This window comes from Myxine glutinosa, chromosome 12, assembly GCF_964187855.1.
Source record: "Myxine glutinosa chromosome 12, kmMyxGlut1.1, whole genome shotgun sequence".
NCBI lineage: Eukaryota > Metazoa > Chordata > Myxini > Myxiniformes > Myxinidae > Myxine > Myxine glutinosa.
This window is the reverse complement of record NC_136272.1, coordinates 28,340,848-28,353,533: the sequence shown is the minus strand read 5'-3', so window position 1 is coordinate 28,353,533 and position 12,686 is coordinate 28,340,848. Positions and strand designations below refer to the sequence as shown.

Genomic DNA, 12,686 nt, shown 5'->3' with positions numbered 1-12,686 from the left:
CCACTTCTGCATTCGCGGCAGGTTCATAATTGTCATCAAAATCTAAACAGCATTTGTAGAATTTCAATAAAAGCCACATCACTGTTCATATCGGTCAATATTATTCCATCGTGTTTGGAAAAACTGCAAAATTGGCAAAATTGGAAAAACAATATTGCCTATTTTACTCCAGGGGGTCCCAGGATTACCCACCCAAAATATCGTTGCGATCAGTTCAGCCGTTTTGGCGGTACCTGCGAACAGACGGAATGGACAGACAGATGGACATTTGGTGAATTATAGCCGGCGAAGCCGGTGTTGTGAATGAACACGTAGTATTATGTTGAAAAGCCAGATTTTGCTGAATCCTTTGAGAATTTCGAAGCTTTGATGCACCAAATCGCTCCATGGAGGCCGCCATCTTGCAGATGCGGAAGTATGCATAAAAAAATTGCGAAAACGTTCAATAGGAGTTTGTTTCACCCGTCTTTTTTTGATTCCCAATCTTATGCACCTCTAATTTGTAATTAAAATACTTTAAGACCAACCTCGTTCCCCGGGCACACACGGGCCCTGGTTATCTTCAACGAAAATCGTCACCAAGCACCGGAACCAATGAGATTCGAGCATTTGAAAAAATATTTCAAAAAAGCTTATTACCGCGTTTCGGAGGCTGAAAACGGCATCAAATATTCTAAAATTGACGAAGGATTATTTTTTTTAGAAATCTCGCAGCTGTCGGGGATATAGTAAGGGAAACATATGAAAATCTGTTAACTAAATTGTTACCAAAAAATTTCTTCACCAATATGTTTGTAAAGGTGTGTAATAACATGTGTTAAAATGTTGAAGGTCAACTCCCGTGGGAAACCCAGAAAAAAAGCTGTTGAATTCGGGTACCGAAAAATTATTTTCGAGAATTTTTATTTTTTTTAATCGGCCCTTAAGTAACTTATGAGGGGTCAAATAAGGGTTTTTCATGATTCTGAGTTGATTGTTAACATTTATATTTCACCACAGACACTCCTTTGTGGAAAAATAATTTCTAAATATATCTCATTTTCTACTTTGCAGGACATGGAGTCTAGCAATATGGATGAAGACGTTACTCCACCTGTGCTCAATTGCTTCATCTGTGCACGCTCGGATACACCAGCTGAAAGGCTCATACAGGCAACTCCAAAGGGATACTCAACTTTATTGAAACAAGCAGAAACTGTCGAAAATGTTACTGTTGTGGAACGTATGAAGGAGGCTCAAAAGGAAGGAAAACTGAGGTACCACCAGAAGTGTAAAAATGATCTGTACAACAACTTTGTTGCAACCACCAAGAAGTCAGCTCAAGCATCAAAGGCAGAGAAAGAGTCATCAAAGTTGAAGAGAAGACGCACAACTTGTGAGTTCAGTTCATCAACTGGCTGCAGTTCTAGAAGATCACAGTCAGTTGACCTCCTGTATAAGGATGTATGCATTCTTTGCAACCAACCAGCCCAGCTCTACAAAAATAATCCAGCACAAGCTAGAAAGAAATACAGAGTGCCAGATAATTTGACTGCAGATACACTGAAGACAAGCTTGCTGAAGACAGCACGGAGTCGCGGGGATGACTGGGGCACTGAAGTCACTGGACGCCTGGAAGGGATCAACGACTTGGTAGCAGAAGAAACACTGTACCGTTTGCGAGAGGTGACAGTTTGTCCAAGACTGATGAGGAAGGAAAAAGGAAGAGAGGACAGAGGAGTATTGATGAGGAGCGAGAGGCAGTTTTTATTGAATTCTGCGAATGGTTAGACTCAGAATTAGAGCATGGGGTAATGAACATGGACCAAGTCCATGAAAAGCTGCAGGAGTTTGATCAGTCACCAGAGAAGAGCCTTTCTTATTCAAAGCATTGGCTAAAGATAAAACTTCTAGAGAAATACGAAGACACCTTGTATTTCACAACACAGGAAAGAAGGGCAGATGTACTCTGTCTCAAAGATGGCACCGACAATATTCTGCGAGGGCATCATGCTAATCTTGACCATGGAGATGAGAAGACTCAGATCATAAAGACGGCACTCAAGTTCATATCCAATGATATTGCCTTGATTGATTTAGGTCCAAAGTCATACCCCACCACACACAGTATGACTGACATCGATAGTCAGCTGACACTTATTCCTGCAAGCCTTCAGATGTTCTTGAGACCGATTGTCAAGACAGACGAAAGAGTTGCCGTTTGGGGGCAGAATTTTATTAAGGCCTGTCGACCTCGGTCTGGAGTATTGCCACACCAAATGGGGCTTGCCATACAACTTGATCATAGATTTGGGTCAAAATGGATGCTCAACAAGTTCCACCGGCTGGGATACACTGAGTCTTACATGGAGACACAAAACTACAAATACTGCTTCCTTAATAGTAGGAGTGGAGATGATGTTCCAGATACTTCTGGCACTCTTGACACCATTGTGGAGGAAACCGATGAACAGATGAATGATGAGGTTGCGGTTGATGCTGCGCTTGAGGAATAATCAGTGATGACAGCCAAAGTGCCAGCCAGTGAAAGTGAATTGTCAAGTAATGATCAGGTGGTCTTTATGGAGGTTGGGGAAACAAACAATGCAGTCACTCAGTTTGTTGGAGACAATATAGATTTAAACATTGTCTCTATTCACGGAAACACTCCCTTTCACTCAATGGGTTGGATCGAAGTCACCTCTCCGGCACCACCTTTGCCAGATCCACAGACAACAGCAGCTTTCCCCCGGGTGAAGTTGAAGGCACTCGACAAAGCTAAGATCCTGAGAGGAACTGAAGTAAAGATTATTCCATTTACGAACAGGAAACAGATAGGAACGAACGCGATCATGTTTCTCCCCCTCGCTGAGCTTTCCTCCTCCCTGGCTCATGATCAGCCACTCCTCACTCCAGGTGACACACTCTGGGCAGCGGGGTGGGTGATCAAAGCCAACGATCCTGAGTTCCCACAGTCCAACTGGAATGGCTGGATGAAGAGAATCCATGCTAATGATGCAAAGCAGAGCACACAAATCGAGTTCCTCCCAGTTATTGAAGGAGACCCTAATGACCTCAACACCATCTTCACCACTCTGAAAGAGTGCATACGGCGCGCTGGGGTCGCTATAGTGACCTTTGATCTTCCGATTTGGCTGAAGGCTGTGAATATAATAAAGCAGGCAAATCTACCCGTCATTCCAAGGTTGGGGTCACGTGCATCTCGGCCTGTGGAGTCTGTAATGGCATTACATGCAGAAACTGCAGTCATGATGTTGTTGAGTCTGAAGAAGACATAGACAATGACTGTTGAAACTTCTGACATTGTGAATGAGAAATAACTCTTGAGTACTATATATGTATGTGAAATAAAAGCTACTTTGTGTGTAAATGTAAAAGTGAAAATATAAATGTTAACAATCAACTCAGAATCATGAAAAACCCTTATTTGACCCCTCATAAGTTCCTTAAGGGCCGATTTAAAAAAATAAAAATTCTCGAAAATAATTTTTCGGTACCAGAATTCAACAGCTTTTTTTCTGGGTTTCCCACGGGAGTTGAACTTCAACATTTTAACACATGTTATTACACACCTTTACAAACATATTGGTGAAGAAATTTTTTGGTAACAATTTAGTTAACAGATTTGTGAAATATCTCATAAAATGCCCTTACTAATAGTTTTTCACGGCCGGAAATATCCGAAGTTGAGACGGAATTCACCGAATTAATCAAGAAGGAAATTTTATAAATTTTAATCTCATCCAGAATGCAAATGGTGTCATTTTGAACTAGGTACCGTATCTACTACACCTACCTACTACCAACTACCTAACCTACTGATGCCATAGTGATGGGTAAAATATTGGCAAGAGGCTTTGGCCTCGCCGGCTCATTGCGGCTTTGTAGTCGGTACTCGTAGTAAGATTCCGTTATATATTTATTTCAAGTTTCATGTTCATTTTCTTTTTTGTGTGAATAAAAATCGCCTGTTGCTTTTATAAATGGTATAGTTGTATTCCTTGACCCAGAAAATGTATGTTTAGACACCAAGATTGTGATCCTAAGTGGTTTAGAAGCTGAGATATTGGTCGATATAGGTTTTTACATGGCGGCCATCTTTAAAATCCAAGATGACCGCCATAATGTATTCGGAGGAAGTGGTTCCTATCAAAAATGGAAAGCTAAGGTAACGGGTAACATGTGGGAAAAAATTTGGCGCTTTTGTCCGGAACATCCATATCCATCTCAAATCCGGTCCTAAGCTGCCTGACGATTGGAACTGCTGAGCGTGACGCATGACGTCTAATGTCGCAAAGGTCGTCTCCGTATTAGGTATGCAAAATGTCGCAAATTTTTCCTTTCACCCCTAACCCCTCCTTCCCGTATTTCCCACACTCCTCGTCCCTCCCCTCACCATTATCTCCTTAACTTCCCTTGCATTCTCGTCCCCCTCCAGCACACCTTCGCGTATTGCCTGTTATTGGCCGCCCTGGTGGGGTCTTCGTGCAATGCTCATTTTTTACCACGAGAGGACACCCAAAGCACCACGTGGAGAGAATTTTCGAGGCGATTGTCCGTGGAGCTCCTTCCCCCTCTCTCTGGTTTTCCCCATGGAATTCCATGTGAGTTGTGGGAGGAAAAGTATGTCGAAATATAAATAAATAAATAAACTAGCTGTTATAATTATCATTCCACAATAAGATCGTTATCAAAATACAGATCCACAATAAAAATGATGTCATAATATAAAGCTGATGACATCATCATAATATATGACGTCAAAGTGAGTTCTCTTAACAGGGTATGCAAAAACAAAAAAACTACAATGGCACACAGTAGAGCAGTGAGCACGTACCTCCGCCAGACAGAACAGTTTACGTTTTGTATCCACTGATAGACTGGATCTGGATTCGGACCTGAGCCCAAATCGAATCGGCTTGTTCGTGTCACTTACCCAACTCTTCCACCAAGTTTTATCATAATCCATCCAAACCTCTTTGAAATATCATACTATATATCGTTTCGGCCCTATCACTCAATGGTGAAGAATCACTTCAATTTTTTTTTTATCGTATCCGGTCTATATTCGATTCTTCACCAAAATGGAATCGATTCGACCTTGTCACAAACCCAACATCTCCACCAAATTTCGGCCGAATCCGTGCACAACCTTTTGAGATATCCTGTTCGTAAACAAACAGACAGAGGTGAAAACATAACCTCCACCTTCGGTGGAGGAGGTAAATATATCGAGGTACAGGTGGTGAGGGCAGGGAGGCAGGTAGATGTTACACACCTGTGTTACCACTCTCCCCCCACCCCCCATGCCCCTCGTCTCAACCCATCCCGAAACCTATAACCAGTCGGTTGTTGTAATTGTCATGAAATGTGTTTTGGAACCTGTTGTTTGGGAGGTTCAATAAACGTTCAATAAAACGAATTGTTTTCTCCTCCTGTGGCTATATTTCCTTGTTTAAAAATAATCATCAATATACTACACTGCAGCAGTGTCTCGGCAAAGTCAATGTCAAAGTGCATTTTTAAAAAGTTTTTTTTTTTACAAATCAATTCAAAATGAAAAGCTGAAATGTCTTGAGTCAATAAGTATTCAACCCCTTTGCTATGGCACTCAAAATTGAGCTCAGGTGCATCCAATTTCCTTTGATCATCCTTGAGATGATCCAATTTCCTTTGATGTCTCTACAACTTTATTGGAATCCACCTGTGGCCAATTCAATTGATTGGACATGATTAAGAAAGAAACACACCTTTCTATATAAGGTCCCATAGTTGATAGTGCATGTCAGAGCAGAAACTCCACCTTGAGGTCCAAGGAACTGTCTGTAGAACTGCGAGATAGAATTGTGAGGATAAGGGTATAAAAATATTTGTGGAGTGTTGAAAATTCCCATGAGCACAGTGAGCTCCTTCATTAGGAAATGGAAAGAATATAGAACTACCCTCACACTTCCGAGAGCTGGCCGTCTGACCAAACAGGGCAATTGGGCAAGAAAGACCTTGGTCAGGGAGGTGATGAAGAACCCAATGACCACGTGGACAGAACTACAGAGTTCCTTGGCTGAGACGGGAGAACCTGTTGGAAGGAGAACAGTCTCTGCAGCACTTCACAAATCTAAGCTTTATGGAAAAGAGGCCAGACGGAAGTCACTCCTGAAAAAAAACAGGCACTTTGTCGCACGCCTGGAGTTTGCAAAAAGGCACGTGACTCTGAGAGCACGAGGAAAAAGGTTCTGTGGTCTGATGAGAAAAAACTTAACTCTTTGGCCTGAATGCAATGCGCTATGTCTGGTGGAAACCTAGAACAGCTCGTCAAACCATCTAACACCATGCCACAGTGAAAAATGGTAGTGGCAGCATCATGCTATGGGGATGCATTTCAGTGGCATGGACTAGGAGAATTGTAAGGATAGAGGGAACAATAAATGGAGCCAAATACAGGCAAATCCTGGAGGAGAACCTGCATCAGAGTGCAAAGATTTACGTTCCAACAGGCCAATGATCCCAATGATACAGCCAAAGCAACACTGCAATGGCTTCAGAAGAAGAACATGAAAGTCGTTGAGTGACCCAGCCAAAGCCCAGACTTGAATCCCATTGAGAATCTGTGGAAAGACTTGAACATTGCTGATCACCGACCGATGCTCCCAATCCAACTTGACAGAGCTTGAACAGATCTGCAAGGAAGGATGGAAGAAACTCCCCAAATACAGATGTGCAAAGCTGATACAGACATACCCAAGAGGTTGCAAAGCTGTAATCACTGCCAAAGGCGCTTCTACGAAGTATTGACTCAGGGGGTGAATACTTATATAAATTAGATGTTTCCGTATTCATTTTTAATTATTTTGTAAAAAATTCTAAAAAACAATTCACTTTGACTTTATGGGGTATTATGTGTGGATATTTTTTACTGATACCCCATAACCCCAGTGGACGACAAGGACGAAATGATTAGATTTTGGTGAAGATCCACATCCAGAAACTATAATTTTAAAAGTGATTCTTCACCACTCATAGATGGGGCCAAAAACGATATATTGCACGATATCTCAAACAGTTGGCAAAGGGCAAAGCATCAAAGCGGGCTCCGTTCATCGGATGGACATTAAGCCGGAGGACCCGTCTCTCAGCACTGGTTGTTTATGGACGTTAAACATTCCACGCTTTTTGTAAAGATTCGTCGAATTATCGCCAGCATCCTGGAACACATCACAAATTCGTGCTCAAAACCACCCTCAGTCGAACGTATTGCCTGGCTAGCTGATTCGTGAAAGAGATGGGACAAAAACGTTCGCCAGCCGACCCTAGAAGAAGGCAGAAGTAATTGGTGCCGTTAAAGAAGTACTTGTTGAAGTAGTAATGGTAACCTTTTTCGCAAATTAAAGACCATGTATTTATTACGTATGCACTGGCTATGGCGTATATGTGTGCATTGGAGAAGAGTGGGAACAGAGGAATGGGATTAAACCGAAAAAGGAAGAAGACAAATGATGTATCACCAATCACAACCACTATTGGACTAAAAATGACGTAATCCACCCCAGAATGGTCGGCAGGTATCCGCACACATCCATAACAACAAGGTTAATCGGGGAGCCAAACGTATATGAATCGGTCCACGGAGGATTGTAATCTAAAATGGCATAAAAAGCTTCTAAAAGAAGCCGAAAATAATTGGAAAGTACCTGCGATAAAGCGGTGTGCCTCTGCACAATGAAAGATTTGGAGAACTTTCTGGTCAACGCTCCCAAAAAGTTGATCGATATCTTGCAACCCATCCTGCAAAAACTCTCGATGTGTGGGCCCATGCAAGGCCTGTGGAGACGCACGTTCTACCGACCTCACCGATCATCCTTGCCAGTGAGTGGACTTTGAAACTTGCAGGATTAACTCGTATGAACATGGCAAGCTCACTCTCAATCCGTCTGACTCTTCTTATTCGCATCGTACATTCTGCAATATTAAAGAAAAAAGCAAGTTTCTTTCAAGATATATTGATTTTATAATGCAGAGGAAAGATGTTCAGTATTCATTTCTGAATCGACAATGTGGACGTCTTAGATGGGGTGTTGGCTACAGGCCCAAGGTTTCAGCAGGACAATCTGGACAGTTTGATGTAGCAGATTATTGTTCAGAAGCATGGCCTTCCTGAGGGTAAAATGAGGTAAAGCATGATGAGTGGAATGAATGTGTTGCTTATAATGAATATGGTGCTGAACTCCCTCTTCTGCCCTCATAATTCCGATATGATCTTGAACACGTGATAACGTTCACTTATTGGTATCTAAAGCTACTCTTTCTCTGCACAGCATGGTACTGGTACAAAGCCAAACATAGGCCACTGCATATCCACAGCATTGTGTCTCCTTTCGGTGGATTTCTTTATGCCAACCTACACGTGGCATACATACAGTAGGCACGTGACACAAACGCTTCGTTGACGAAAGAAACAAAGCCAAAGCCAAGTGTTGTCAACACCAGAGGTTGACAATTTTAACCTGTCGCAGCCCAAGATACAGTGGGTATGTCACAATTGTCACATTCTTCCACAATCCATTACCTCCATCGAACAAAGTTTGTAGATAGAAACGTTGTGTATGTTTCCCACAAATAAACTCTTTACAACTGTGATTTAATTTTAAGATATGGTTCAACTTCCACCTTGGTGATACATAGGCATGAGTACATATATGACAATCACTTGCATAAAAACTATATACATACAGTCACGTGAAAAAGTAAGTACACCACATGTAAAGTTTTGACTTTCTCAACATATTTCAACATACAGCTATTTGATCTTCATTTCAGCAATATTGATAGATAAAGGTGATATAATATAACAAATATCATGAAACATTTACATTTTGGAGTCCATTGTATAATTTAAATAAACATAAATGCAAATTTCACATGTGGAAAAAGTAAGTACACCCCCACATTTATCACGACTTCAAATACCTAAAATTAGAATCAGGTGCACCAGCTCAGGTGCAAATGTTTAGAACATCGTTAGAGAGGATCTTGGAGGAACCTGTCTTATTTAAACCTCAGACATTTAGTTTGGTTTGCTCTTTGTTGTTGAAGTGTGCGGCGTCACCATGACGAGATCAAAAAAGCTCTCTGAGGCCTTCAGAAAGAAGGTTATAGATGCCGATGAGTCTGGGAAGGGATTTAAAAAGATCTCCAAACAATTTGAAATCAATCATTCGACTGTCCGGAAGATCATCTACAAGTGGAGAAGATTCCAAACAACTGCCAACTTGTTCAGGCCAGGCCGCCCCAGCAAGTTCAGCCCGAGAGCAGACCGCAAGATGCTGAAAAGTCTCTAAGAACCCTAGAATGTCATCACGGGACCTACAGGTAGCTCTTGCCACTGTTGATGTCAAAGTGCACGAGTCTACCATTAGAAAGAGGCTGCACAAATTTTATCTACATGGGAGGTGTGCCAGGAGGAAACGTTTGCTGTCCAGAAAGGACATCAGGGCAAGACTAAAGTTTGCCAGGGAATACCGAGGCAAAGACCAGCAGTTTTGGAACAATGTGCTCTGGACAGATGAGTCAAAGGTAGAGCTATTTGGCCACAGTACCAGAAGACATGTTTGGCAAAAACCAAAGACAGCATTTGACCACAACAACCTGATACCCACTGTAAAGCATGGTGGTGGAAATATTATGGTTTGGGGCAGCTTTGCTGCATCAGGGCCTGGGCAGCTCACCATCATAGAATCCACAATGAATTCTTCATTGTACCAGAGGGTGCTTGAGGATAATGTGAGGCCATCTGTCGGAAAGTTGAAGCTCAACCGAAGGTGGACCTTGCAACATGACAATGATCCTAAACATACCAGTAAAATCAACAAGGAATGGCTGAAAAGAAAGAAATGGAGGGTTGTGGATTGGCCAAGTCAAAGCCCAGATCTAAATCCCATCGAGATGTTGTGGGGGGATTTGAAACGAGCTGTGCATGCAAGAAACCCCTCAAACATCGTACAGCTGAAAGAATTCTGCATGGAGGAGTGGGAAAAAATTTCTCCCAGTCGATGTCAGAGACTGGTAGACAGTTATAAGAAACGCCTACTTGAGGTTGTTTCAGCCAAAGGGGGCAATACCACCTATTAGAGCCAAGGGTGTACTTACTTTTTCCACATGCGAAATTTGCATTTATGCTTATTTAAATTATACAATGGACTACAAAATGTAAATGTTTCATGATATTTGTTATATTATATCACCTTTATCTTTCAATATTGTTGAAATGAAGATCAAATAGCTGTATGTTGAAATATGTTGAAAAAGTCAAAACTTTACATGGGGTGTACTTACTTTTTCACGTGACTGTATATATATATATATATATATATATATATATATATATATATATATATATATATATATATATATATATATATGTGTGTGTGTGTGTGTGTGTGTGTGTGTATTTAGATATACTAGTAACGCCGCTCACTACGGGAGCGGCAAGAGCGGCAAGGTCATTTCCTCTTTGGAGTGTATAGATTACAGTCGATCTATGGTCGGGTCTCAAGAACATTGGGTGTGTGTTCATTTACCAAGTTTCTTGTGAAGAGATCGCCAAGTGGTTTAAACATTCGAGCAAGCATTCCATTCAAAACCGTTATTGAACGGCTGGCTTGGCAAGTGCAAGCTAGCTGCTTGGTAAATGAGTATACCCCGTCTTCCTCCCTTTCAGTTTCATATTAAACAGCAGGAGCGAGTTTCAAAAGTTGGCTACGAAAAATGCCACGGTAGCGGCAGAAAGGGCCATGTTATTAACCCAACATTTGTGGGGTATATAGAGTACAGTAGATCTTCGATCAGTTCTGTAAGTAAACCTTGCTTCACGGTTGTCGGGATTCCTCCAAATTTCTTCACTTAGTGTTATAAAGAGCATTAGCGACTGTTTAAAAAGCTAATCATACGTGCTTGTGGTTTATAATATTTTTACTCCCTGTGGAGGCCTTTGCTCCCACAGAAACGCCATTATAACTATAAGCTATTTATACACGTTATCACTGCAGGAAAAACGCCTTGGGGAAGTGGGACATTATTAGTATTAATATTGTTTTGTAATAATATTAACAATATGCAATTATCATTAATTTTGTTCTTAAAAGCGCCTTTGGAAAAACGCCACGATAAATATTTTTCTTTGGAAAAACGCCACGATAAAGATAATTTAACATCGATATACACCTCAACATGCAACCCTATTGACGGCAATGGCGGGGAAAACCCGCTTGGGGGAGAAAACCCCCTTGGGGATGGGGGCAAATGAATGCGCTACAACCTTCATTGTGTAACCCTTCGTCATCCTGTCAAGTTTGGATAAGTAACGACGGAATGCATTGGAATCAAAAACTCATCAGACAGACACCAAATGGCATATTTTAGTATGATGATGATGATGATGATATATATAATGTTGCGGATCTCTACGTCGGCCTTCTTCCCCTTAAGAAGGGGGGATTAGTCCCCTTGTTCGTGACTGACCGACGTGAGTCCTGACGCTGCACAGCTCCCTCTGGAGAGGCAGGAGCGCAACCCCGTTCGCGACCGCGGACAGATGTTAATTGCCGAGCGGTTTAGCAACCGCAGCACGAACTATTAACAAGAACTGACCCGATTCTTAACGTTGGCCAAATCGTGCCACAGGTATTCAATGAGGGAAAAGACAAGGACGAAACGGATGTAAAGGAAAGAAGGCAAGGTAGGAAGAACAAATATGATTTATTACTAACTATTATTTACACAATCAAAAGAACCAAGGAGGAGGAAAGATAAGAAAACAATTTACAGAAGGATGGAAGGACCAGAAGGACACAGTGCAATATTAACTTACCTAAACAGTCTTACTTAACCCCAGGACAAGACAAAAGACAGACTACGGTCAGACTCACATGAATGGATGGATGACAGGAATGGCAGGAAGGAGAGGAAGGTTCAGCTGGAGCAGAAGAATAGTCAGGCCGGGAGTGAGCAGCCGCCGCAGTGTAGCCGCAGCCGAAAACCGCTTGCGACGCTCAAAGCTGCTGTGGCCAAAACTGCTGTTGGTTCAGCTCCGGTTTGTTCAAAGCTGCGGTGGTTCAGAAATCAAAGCTGCTGTGGTTCAGCTCCGGTGGGGTGCAGGTATCGGTATCGGTGCAGGTATCGCTGAGGTGGGGTGCGTCGCGTGCTCTCCAAGAGCTCATCTTCTGTGGGGGCGTCCCGCCGCGGGTTATATAGACCACACCCTCGAACCTTTGCGAACCTCCCCGATCGTTCCCTCTCCGCCCTCTCAAGCCAAACCCCTGGTGTTTGGTTGGTCGGCAAGGGCTCTCCTGGCTCCACCCTTTGATGACGAGGTGGAGACACGCCTTTCTTCTCCGAACCGACCGCGTGCTCAATGGAGGCAATTGCACTTGGCAATTGAGGCTTCGCACTAGACAGGGGATTTTATCTTATTTCAATTTGATGCAATGCAGTGTCAACTAGTGGGAACAGAGCCTTCAACTACATAGAATAAGGAGATAACTATTTAAGAGGGTATATGATTGGCTACGTGTATGTATATGGAGTAACTAGGAGGACGACCTATTACCTTTACACACGGAGGGTGATATTTACAACAATTCTCATGACACTTACAACAATACAAAAAAAACACAGGATTCTCAAATCCGCAA

The 12,686-nt window shown here is 42.2% G+C and overlaps 1 protein-coding gene across 7 annotated transcripts in view; it reads right to left on the bottom strand.

The window, feature by feature from the left end:
* LOC137438044 (estrogen-related receptor gamma) overlaps positions 1–12,686 on the bottom strand; it is a 210,926-nt gene that overhangs the window by 132,086 nt on the left and 66,154 nt on the right. For 2 of the 7 annotated variants that reach the window (XM_068132912.2, XM_068132915.2), the window contains one exon: positions 7,689–7,956. The exons of the other annotated variants lie outside the window; for them this stretch is intronic. The gene's annotated coding sequence lies outside the window, so the exon portion shown is untranslated. The remainder of the gene's footprint in view (positions 1–7,688; positions 7,957–12,686) is intronic. 7 annotated transcript variants of the gene reach the window in all.